General features: G+C 35.3%; 1 long non-coding RNA gene across 1 annotated transcript in view; it reads right to left on the minus strand.

The window, feature by feature from the left end:
* The window catches only part of LOC134425373 (uncharacterized), a 47295-nt gene extending 38819 nt beyond the window's left edge, over nucleotides 1–8476 (minus strand). Inside the window, exon 1 of the long non-coding RNA XR_010029662.1 lies at nucleotides 8410–8476. This is a non-coding gene — a long non-coding RNA (uncharacterized LOC134425373). The remainder of the gene's footprint in view (nucleotides 1–8409) is intronic.
* Nucleotides 8477–12208: the final 3732 nt, after the last annotated feature.

Below are 12208 nucleotides of genomic sequence, written 5' to 3' on the forward strand. Positions count from 1 at the left end.
CATTATTGAAATCAATTAAACCATTTCTGTCCGCTCCAAAATGTTATTTCTTCTTAAGCACTTTGTAACACAACTGTGTGTGCATTACAGGAATGAAAATTATTTTCTGCCATGGCTTTTGGGAAGATTCTTGTTGTCTTACCTACCAGGATTTTGCATAAATTGTGTAGTATATAAGATCTAAATACAGCCAAATGTAGATGAGGGGGGAAAAAGTATAGAAGGTTTACCTTGTGTGAAGATTGTAATTGAAAACAAAAGGAACTGGAAAGTTCCTACTCACATTCTGTTGTAAATATTAATAATAGTTGGTCTAGCCAGTGAAATACGGAGACCCTTCAAATTAATTGTGTTTGGTGTTATTTTTTCAAGGAACTTATGATCAGACATGGAATCTTGTACTTTTTTATCTCTTATTTTGTATTCATCAGGCATCATAAATACAGCCATATATATAGACATATATGTACACATGTACAAAAATGGATGTGTGCATGCACATATTTAAATACTATCTTCTCTTTTGCATTTGCCTTGGCTTTTTTCTTTTCCATTTGTCCTGTTGGTCTCTGTGGCCTGGTCTCACCTTTCCTGAGATGCAGATCACTCAGCTCCTGACCACTCTGTGCTCATGAAGCTACAAGTTCTGTAGAGTTAAGCACATATATAAATACTTCAAAGGAACAAGGACTTGGCTGTCTCTAGGCACCTAAATGTAAACAACTGGATATTACTTCTATTTAATTTTGCAATTTCTATGACTTCTATTACAACAAGGCTAGCCTAATTGCCTATGTGATCCTACTGCCCTTGAATCCCCTATTAGATACTGGAAATATGATGCATTACATGCAATGTGGATTGCCACCTACTTGTAGTAGGCAATTTCTGTCTCTGTGCCTTCGTATTTTGCTTTGTATCTAGGAGTTTCTAACCATTCTGAATTATGCAGTGAATCTTTTACTGACCAAAAAGTTTGTTCTATTTGTCATCACTTTTTAATTACTGAGTTCTCCTTCTCATTTGTAATCTAAAGTAAAAAGTGTTTAGGATGTTTTATATATTGTATGATGTCAGCTTTTTTTTTTTTTTTTAAGGTATCACTTGCTCTCCAGATGCAGAACTTCTTTGGCTTTGCTATTTAAGACCCCCAACCAAAGAAAAATCTACCTGCTACTAAAAGCATTAGTTCTGATGAAATGCCATACATGTACATCTATATGTCTTTTAATAATATGCTTTCCTTGCATAGAGAACATTTGCCTTAAAAGATTTTAAAGATTTTTAAATTAACATATATGCACATTAGAGGAAATGCATACATGACCATGAAGTTGAAGTAATAAGTAGTTACAAATTTTGTCTGTTGACAAATGTTACCTGTTGGAACAACTACCCAAAGGAGACACTGAAACTATTTAGTAGATATTGTGCTAGAATATTTAATCCCACTTGAAAGAAAAATATTTTTTAAAATCTGTCTCATGATTTACCTTTCCAGTTCTGATATTTATCAGTAATCTACCAAATTCCATAAGCTATTATGGAATAGCTGTTTTGCTATTAGATTTATTCTGTATTCTCTGTCATATTCCTCAAATTCCTACCTTTATTCACCTAAGATAGTATCTTTGTCCACAAGAATTCTTGATATATGTGTGAGTGTAAATTTTTATTATATGTGTGGGTGGTAATAATATTACTTAGATAAAAAAGTTGAATTTGGTCAGGAGCTGGAATCCACTCTTCACCTCACAAAGACTTTGTGCAGCAATCTAGTACCTTCTAGGTCATTTGGCATTAAATCATGTCAGATTAATTCTCAAGCTGCAAATCACTAGTTCAATCTTCTGAAGCCCCTTTAAGGATTTTGGATGAGCATCCAAACCTGGTGCAGCCTGATCTAAATTAGTTTGTATGAGCTGATGAGATCACAAAACAACAACAACTATTGTTCATTTCTGCCACCACGCAAAAACTACAATGACCATACCCAGGAAAGCCATAAGGACTTGCTAATTACACTAAATAATTAAGTAAGAATATATGCATAATACCAACTCAATAGTTAAAAGCTGCAAAATAAAGTAATCATTTTTAGTAGAAAACCTTGATAATAGCTGTTCACTGTGAATCTGAAAGTTCATGCTGACTGCCAGACAGAGGAAAGAAAAGAGCAAGACATAGGGCAGAGAAAGCTGTTGGTTTGGGCTTTTTTGGGTGGCAATTAGACCTCTGAAAGCCAAACCCTTTCCTACCTGTGGCTAGCTTCTGCCACACTCTGTGGAATGAACATATAAATGCCCTCATCCATAGACAAGAGTTATTGTTAAAGGTGCTGACTGAAAACTCTTAAGTTTTAGATCTTTAATTAAACTTTAAGGCATTTTGCATATTTCTATTGCAAATATAAATGTGTGCTCCATTGCAGAACTGGGCAAGACAAGGCCAATCCAAGCAATTCATATATTTTCCAAGTCTACATAGTTGTTGTAGCTTTAGTAGTGGTTTACTCTATATTAACTCATAAAAAGGGATAAAACAGTAGGGTGAGTGGAAAGTTGACAACACCCTTCGTAATGCATTAAGCTGTACATTTTTGCTTTATAAGGAGAAACATGTATATCAAAGACCTTTACTACCCTCAACACATTATAACCTACTGGAAGATTTCTACTTTGCACACGTTAGAAATTCCTAATTGGAAAAGGCAATGCCTTTTTCAAATGCTGGTAGAAAGTAACACTTTTATACAGAAAAGTCAGCCCTGGCAGACTCCTGGCCTAGTCTAACACAGAACAGGAAAACTGTTCTTTTTGGAATCCTGACCCAAGAAATTTGAAATTTCTGAAAAACTTGAAAGCTCTCCTGCATTATCCAGAAGTGAAGTTCAGGTGAGCATATACAAAGTGCTGATAGAAAATACAGCACCACAGAAATGTCTTTGTAACAAGTAGCAAATTTTTTTCAGCTGGATTGCACCTTTGAAAGGTGTCACGCATGTTTTAAATGTGATTATGCTGTGGCTGTCACTTTGCCAAAGCCTTGGGTAGCATTTTAAAAATCTTTTGGGAGGCATATCAATATCAGACTGCAAATTTCAATCACAGGTCCTTATATAGAATATATATGAAACCTATTTGATTCCTAGTCTGCCACTGGAGAATTTTTTATCTATATGTCCCAATTTCTCATTTTTATTTTGTCCAAATCGACATTACTTTTGTCATTAGCATAGACCAACCACTGAAATTTATATCTTCCCAAACCTCAGTTCCACTCCACTTATTAAAAGCATACTAGATCTTCTTGCAGCATCCATTTTGCACATATTTTATATCTGATTTTATTGTAATCACTCACTTCTTAATGTTCCTTTGACTCGTAATCTTTTTGCTCTGCTTGGCATGCACCTTGGACTATATCCAAAATAGTCTCTGGTCTTATTTTACAGTAGCTCATATGAGCAAACACAACTGATCTTATCCCTCAGCTCATTGCCACTGTCGTCTTCCACATAAATTTCTTTAGTCATCCTATAATTTTTATTTCCCTTGATCTACACATTTAATGGAAGGTCTGTAGGACTTATGAACTAATCCTTTACAGGTCACTTTTATGACCAAGCAATCTAAAAGCATTGCTTCTCCTGCCCTCAGTGATCAGTGCTAGTGGCAAATTTTATCCTCCTTAATTGTTGAGCTCTAACAAAACAATGTTATTTTTTCATCTCTGAATCAGTTGGGAGATCTTTTTGTCCGCTGGGACCTTTACACTCCAGTCCAGGCAGGACACTGAAGGCTGCATGTGTCCTCATACTTTTGACATTCTGTGTGGGCATAGAGCAAGGCTCATTTACAGCCTATAAAAAGAAAGGTTGTGTTTTAGGGCTCAAGCAGTTTCTTCACTCCATGTTCTTGTGTCAATTCATTTTGAATCTATACTCTGATTCCTTCCTCACATGCCTGCTGAGCACTGCTGGCAGTATGGCTTTCTTTAATCCTCTGTGGGGCTCTTAACTCCATTACCACACTCTGCCACTTCATCCTGTGCCTCGGAGTCTGAGGGCAGAATTTCATATAAGAACATTATGTCTTAATCCACTGATTTTGATGTATATAAGCTTCTCTTTCAACAGTCTTGTAATTATATTATGTTCTCATAAAATAAACTACAATTACAGTCAGTTTCCTGATTTAGCTACTACACAGACCAATTGCATTATATTTGTCTTCAAACATATTGTATACATTTGCATTTTTGATATGTTGTTTTTCAAGCTTCTCAAATGTGAACTGAAATGAAATTACACTCTGTTTTGTACTTGTAAAGGAAAATGTCTTCTTTCCATTTCCTTCCTCTTCGATACACTGCTTTCTGTGAACATTTAAAATTACTTTATAAATACTTTAGGATATATTAAAAATGTTTTTTAAATAATTCCCAGTTGGCAGTTTCTCTCCTGTTCTCTTTAGGTATTATTCTCACAAGGGGTAGAAGTAATTTCAATATCTTTCAGAAGTTTGAACCAGATAATTTTGAAACATAACGTTATGGTTTTTTGTTTGTCTGTTTTTTATATATTGAAAGAAAATCTGTAAAATATGTCCACATGCTATCTAGCTTTTGACTGGAACATACTTATATAAAATGGGAGTTATAATGGAAAGGGAATTGATATTTGAAAGAGCAGTTTATTTAGATGGCAAGAAACATTAACTAGAAAGAGAATACTTTTTGTTGTTTATTTACTTTTAAACTAAGAAGAAAATTTTGTTTAGAATTTGGTTTTGTCATTAAACAGATTGTAACTTGTTAACTTGTGCTGGTGTATATAATCCCTGTTAAAATGCACTGCAGTAGAAAACAACTCATGAATTTGGACCACTCAATCATAACTCTATGAAGAAAATATATTTCTGCATAATGTCATCATGATCATGCATAATGAAACAACTGGACATGAATTTTTAAGCTAAAATAAGTAAAAACTTTGTTGGGATGATAGGAAAGAAATTATTTGGAGAAATATCCCAAATATTAATATTCCAATAAATGAGGCAGAATATAAACTTTTCATTGTTGCAGATTATGGAACAGGTAAATGAGGACACAAAGAGGGAATAAGTGCAGTAACGGAGATTGAAACATTGTAGTAAAGAATGATGAAGAAAAGGAAAATTGAAGGATTTAAATCTCAGTGCAACTTCAATACTAGTGCAGAAGTGAATGGAGCTTCATGACAGAGTAGGACACTTGCAATGCATTAATTCTTTCTACAGAGCTGCTATGGGACAATTACTTATTTTTCTGACTTCAGGACCTTGAGTAGAAAGGCAGAAATGGTGATTCCCTGAAACAAAACTTTACTAGTGGTAGAGACAGAAGACTAAAAAAATAATTTCTTGAGGAAATATCTCCTAATGTCATTGGAACAAAGTTGTACTGAAGCTCTTTAAATTCTTTATAACTGAACTGAAACATTTTGCATCTGCAGAAAGTGCCAAACAGAATAGAAGTATCTTTAAAGAGACTTCTTTAAAGATAAACAGAAGTATCTTTACTACAAATGTTTCATCATAAAGCAGATGAGAATGACATAACAAAGCCTGAAGTAACTAAAACTGAGATTCCTGTCCTTGGAACCCATGTTAGTGTTTGAATTGAAAATACTTAGGATAGATCCTGGGATACAGAATTTTTTCAGTGGGAAGAATGCTTTATATATGCCAAAGAAAGAGGTAGAGGAGATAGTGGGGTATGTAAGAAGCCTTTACTCTGACTTAAACTCAGTGGAAAGTAGGAAAAAAGAGAGAGATGCTGATTTTACTGTAGGAAAAAGTATTATCAGTGAACATCTGGATTATTTTGTGTGATGTGCTTAGGTTCCAAAAATTAGTAATTTTATTTCTTTTTTACCCCCACCTTCTCATAGAATTTGAAGAACATCCTTACTAACAAACAATAAAGTAGATAATGCACTTTTCTACTCTGATAGAAAATGTACTTATCTATTCTGAGTGACTCTTGTTAGTAGTCATAAATTCTAAATAGGAAGTGAACAGGAGGAAAAGAAATAAGAAAAACATGAGTAAAACAAGTACTGCATTCTGAACAGCCTTGTGGATGAAGTGTTTTGCAGAATGTTTACCAACACTTCCATCTCTGTATCAGTCCAGATAACTATCTGAATTGATTCTCCAATCTTTTTGAAGTATTCCAAATACCACTTTCCTAAAGCTCAGTAATAGCTTTACCTTGTGTACGTAGCTGTACCTTGTGTACATGCTCACAATAAGTTGACGATACTGAAAATAGTGTTATCTTTCTTAAATTTTCTCTAGTTTGAACAGACTGCTCATTCATGCTTTTTTTTTCCCTCCCTCCAGTGCAGCATATTGCTACTTTAAAAAAAGGCTGCACCAACAAATCTGGCAGAAACATAAATTTAAAAATTCTGTTCAAAGCTTCAGGTTTTCTGTTATTTTTACCAGTTATCTTTACTGTGGACCTGATACTGATCCATAGTCTCTGTCTTGCAGGTGTGATTCCAAATCTCTTGGAATATTTTCCTCCCCTTTGTAATTTTGGCTAAACTGTCTTCATTGCATAGTATAGCAAGCTTGGCAGATATCTTTTAAAATTAACCATGATACATGGTCTACAACCCTTTCCACATTCTCCAGCAAATTAATGTGGTATGATGCATGATTCTAGTACTTTTCTCATTCACTCTGTTTATGGTAGTTATGTACTCACACAGTTACCTCCCTTAGTGGTTTCCCTATCAGTTAGAATTTATGCTTCTCTCCATGTTATTTTAGCTTCTGTGCCATCATTTAGATATCGTCAAAAAGTCATTATGTAAATTCACAATTGTGAGTATCCATTTCGTTTTTCAAAAATCTCTCCTCTACAGAATTTGCTGAAAAGCCTTGAAAGCCAGAAATATTGTGACAAATTTTTTATGCTTATCTTTGATAATGTATTGAAGTCCCTAAATTACAGTTTTGTAAATCATGAACAAATGCTTACCTAATAATTAGAAAATAGGTCTTGCTGTAAAGACAGACACTATGCTAAATTTCTGTCGCACATAATGGAAAGCCCACATTAATTCTACATGGGTCAATTGACATAAATATTTCAAACAAAACATTCAAGACTGACTTCACAAATCCAACCAGAATACAACTGTGTAAACATTCATAAACAATTTATGTAAATACTCTAGTAAGATTTAAAGCAGATCTGCCCGTGATTACCAAAAAATTAAATCTTGACTCACTCTTATAAAATAAAATTAATAGTTAATTGCAGTATTGTTTATAAGCATTGAATTAATATCTCTATGTGCGGTCTATATTTCCATGCTTTATTCTTTTGAGGCAAAGTTCGTACCAACCCACTTATTACTTTTCATATACAGTCTGGAATTTAAGTTTCCTGATAGGAACGTGATTCAAGCTAAAATATTCCTGTGAAATAGACAATACATCCCTCTATTTGCATGAAAAAAGTTTCCAGCAAAATAACTGTCTACATATTTTCATAGAAAAGCTTAGGCACACAGGTAGTCTCCAAATGAGCCTTTCAATTTTGCTGCAGATAATCCTTTATTTCCAAATTGTTTAGGACAATGAAGCTCATGAAATTTAAATTGCTTTATCAAGTGCTGGAAAATTAATCCTAGATTAAAAATACATTTTAAAATGTTATTAGGGTTGTCATGCTACTAATAACAAGCCAACCTTTTCCCTCTATTTTCAGACAGGAGACAAATTCAATTACACTTTTGCTAATTGTCTGATGTATGTTCTTATTGTAATGCATATTATTTAAAATGTTTCAAGTTCATACTTCCTAGTGGGAGACAGCTGTATGGCTAAGGTGGAAAATACAACTCATTATCAAGGCATCAGCCTATGAAGACCTGCTTAAGGAAAATCAGTGGAAACTTTCTGAAAGAAGTTAGATGCAAAAATGTTAAACACCAATTACTTTTACAGCAGAAATATCATTCTTTCTTTCCAATTAAGCAAATCAGTCATGATGAAGTAACCCTGTGTCCAGTATTTTCCATGAGAAACAACCCAAGGGGATGTGTCCCAAGCCAAGAATTTTTTCCACTTTAGAGAGAATCAGATGTGTGTATGATGGTTGAAACACTGCCAAGGGCAAGCATTCAATGGCACATTCAGTCCAATGTCCTTGTCTTCCTCTTCAAGGACTGTAATGGGCAATGGCATTAATATTTCAAGGACTTCCTCTAATTTCACATCCCTCCAAGTATAAGCAGCAATCACCTAAGGAGATATTATTACTGAATAGTTGCTAAGCTTCCTACTATAGGAAATTAAATGGGATCATTGCTGGCCTCCCTCTTACTAAAAAGCAATACATACATACCTCCTGCCTGGATTTCTGTGTGAAGATATGAATCTTTAGGTTAGTAAATTTTCCGTTTTTAAGCTCTTGTCCCTGGATATTGTCTTCAAATCCAGCTCTGTGAGGCCTGGAAAATAATATACAGTGGCACTGCCAACTCATATATTTTTACCGCTACTCCTTTTGTGTTGTTTTTTTTTTTTTTTTCTTTGACTCTACTTCCTGCAATAAAATGGCTATAGCAGAATCTTTGCCTTCATTATTAAAAGAAAGAGTTACTAGAGATCACAGCTCTGTGTCAGGAGAGCGAACAGGAGAGAAGGGGAGTTCAGAGACCTTGAAATGGTGAAATTTAAAGGTTTAAAATTTATTTCAAGGTATCTCTTGCTCATTTTGGATTAGAACTGCTCCTTTTGTTTAGTTTTGAAGTGTTGGAGGATGTCATTACTGGTATGCTCATTTAACATAATCCTGCTCATTCTTAGGTCCGTTCTGGTAATAAAAACAAGCCTTCTGTATCTTTTAGGGACTCCTGGTGGGTAATAAGAATTATTCACTGGTCTTAACTTGCACTGTTAAGAGCAGAGATGTCGAAGTTGTATAGGCAAAATCTAACTCAACCACCTGAAAATCAGTTGTCCTAAACTTCCACTATCTAGATTGGTTTCTGCACCGTTCACTCACTACTCAGCAGCTTTAGTACCATTACCTGCTTTCAGTAGCTTCCCAAATGAGGGTCTTACAGGCACCTAAGGCTTGACAGCCCTCCTAGGCTAGTTAGCTGTGACTGATCTCTGATGGCCATACCTCCCTGCCCTTGAAAACACCATATTCTGTGTTTAGCGCCTGAAAAACCTAAATTGGATGTGAAATGCTTGGTGGTTCAGAGCCTACAAAACTTTACCACTGCAAATAATTAGGATACAGTTAGCAGTACAAGCATTTATAATAATTATGCAGTGAGTGTACAAACATATTTCAGGTTTAAAGACCCTTAAGTAAACTTGCTGTCTGAATATAAATGTAATGGCTGCAGCATGAAGCAGCATTGCCAGCTGAGTCAGATACAGCACTTGTTCATGGCCATGGCTGAGATGTCCCTGCAAAGCAGTTTGTGATGCAGTAACCTATGTTAGAACAGTATGATTCTTTATTCCCCTCTAGTGGCTAGTCTGCATAGTATTAGTTACTGGTTGAGGGCTAGAAGGACTAGACCAGACTTTTGGGACAGCAGGACATGCCAAAAGGTTTTGGTTCAGTCCCTGCTGCCATCCACACTACCTGAATGCCAACAGTGCACAGAAAAATGGTCTGTGCTCTGGCAGTGATACAGAAGGAGGGGGAAAGGAACAGTTTCTGAAGGTTTGAAATTTTATGTTCTTAGTCACTACCAAGGAATTAAATTAATAGTTTTATTCCTCAGAAAGGAAGAAGAATGTAACTGTCAGTTCGTGTTGCAAGCCTTTTATTTAATTACTTCAGTCCCTGGGTGTCAGTGAAGCTGAATATGAACCTGGCCAATCCATCTCCAGCAGGGTACTAAGAGTTCTGCTTTGTGGCTGAACTGCAAAGCAGAACTCTGAATAAAGCCTGTCTGCAGTCTTCCATACTGCAAATAAAAGTAAATTCTCAGAGCATATTTGTTATTGAAATGTACTTAATATATACAGCCAACTCTATTACAAATATTCTCATAAGTACTGCTACTTCTACTTATGTTTTACGGTAATGTGTAGCCAAACAGAAAGAAAACAACTATAAAGGTGCTAAAAATGGATATAAGCTGCACTAAAGTCTTGAAAGAGTAGTAGTTTCTATTAATGGTTGCAATTTTAATATGATATGAGCTAGATTCTTCAAGTTGAGATGGAATTTTTTTCTGAATAGGATGAGAGCATTCCTGAACAAATCATCGGAAGCAGAAAAGTGAACATGATAAATGAAAACAAGCTACAGAATACATCTGAAAATAAGAGGAGTCAGAGAGGTAGGCACTCATCCTCCTTAAGCACAGTGGAGGTTTATGAATCTTGGATTTTCCAGTGATTTGTTCTTGTCTTTATTGAGAGCCTGAGGATAATGCAAACTTTCAAGTTTCCAAGAGCTCCTGCTCTGCAGAGAATAGGAAATCTTTTACCACAGAGGCTGTTTGTGGTCAAGATCACAGTGTATAAAGGACAAAATATCCAAAACACAGGTTGAATTCTCTATGAGAATGAAGATGCAAAGAAATTCTTGCTCCTTACAACAAGTTTGGGTCAAGTCCAGATCTTGAAGTTGCATGGCTTCTATCTTGGTGTGAATAGAAAAGCATACAAAGGATATTTGAAGTTGCTTGAACTGAAGCTTGTAGATATATTATCATTTACTGAGTACATTTAAAAAAACCCCACCAGATAAAATGAAGTGTACAAAATCAGTCCTCCAGTGATGTTATTCCCAATTCTGTCAGATAACTTGATATGGGATAAAAGGTAAATTGGATATTTCAGCATAAGTAAGATGCTTCAATTTCTTTTGAGAACATGCCATCTGAGCAGGTCCATTTTTAGGGGAATACTAAATAAAAAGCAAGATGACAGCTTTCTAGGTCAGGAACTGCTAGACCTTCATTATTTTAAACAGCTTGAAGCACTGCAATATTTAGCCAGTGTGTGTGTGTGTGTGTGTGCTTTTTCAGAAAATTTTACAACAGGGGTTTGTAATGTTCCAAGGCTATGCTTTGGCAATAAAAAATAATGTCTCATTTATAAAGTGCAGGAACCCAGGGATTTTATTCTCCTGGATGTAACTTCAGTTCCTTTTTTTTTAAGTACAAGGATACTTTAAGAACTGCATTTAGTCAGCTGTTGACTAATGGCTCATAGCTCTTCATGAAGCAGATAATGACTTTGCATAGAATATCAAACTCAATAGAAACAATCACAGTAATGGAAGAAGAAGTCTTTGTTGTAGAGTTATTACATGAAAGGAAACACTGGCAAAACAGAAAGCTTTCTAAGGAAAACATCACCAGGTTTTGATAAATACTACCTCTGTTGAAGTGCCTGCTACTTTTTCTCTTCTCTGTAATTGTTTTCGAAAGGTTAAGAAATTTCTGATGGTTTTTGATAGCTGAAACATAAAGCACTTAATGGGAATTAGAAAGTCATTTAAAGGTTTGTAATAAATTCATATATTGCCACTATATTTCTCTTAGATTGTAATGTCTCTTTTGTACTCCAGATGCCATCTCAAAAAATAAACTTCGTACAGAGCATATGGATCACATTTTAGCCAGAAGGGGAAAAAAATTGTTGACTTGGCACTTGGTATTTGTGACCCACGGAGTACTTTTACAGCCAGCCAAGTCATCAGTTTCCTTTTCTGCTAGGCAGTGGCAGCTCTGACTCCTGAAGAACACCTTTGCATGTGAAGCCTGGGTAACTTAACTCTGGCAATGATGAATGGGCACTGCAACTGACTGTAACTTAAAAAATTCAGTGCTCAGCATTGGAACTGTAGCAAACTTGAAAAACTGAAAAATGGATGGCAGGACTGTAATGATGTAGAATTCTATGGAATTATTTAATGGGTCCCTACTCTAGCAAAGTCCTTGAACTGAGTAAGTCAAACTAGAAATAACCTATCAAAAATGCACACCATTTTCTTGGAGAAAAGACTGAAGGGTGAGAAACCCACCAACATAACAATGGCAGGAATCAGGGAGCTCAGATATCACAGAAACAGTATAAGAACTGATAAGAACTGGTCATGAGCATCTTAAAATTAGCCCTGTTCTTTTGACTCTTTCTCCTTGTTTTTTAGGAAATCCTGTTTT

The sequence above is a fragment of the Melospiza melodia genome, chromosome 1 (assembly GCF_035770615.1).
Source record: "Melospiza melodia melodia isolate bMelMel2 chromosome 1, bMelMel2.pri, whole genome shotgun sequence".
Lineage (NCBI taxonomy): Eukaryota > Metazoa > Chordata > Aves > Passeriformes > Passerellidae > Melospiza > Melospiza melodia.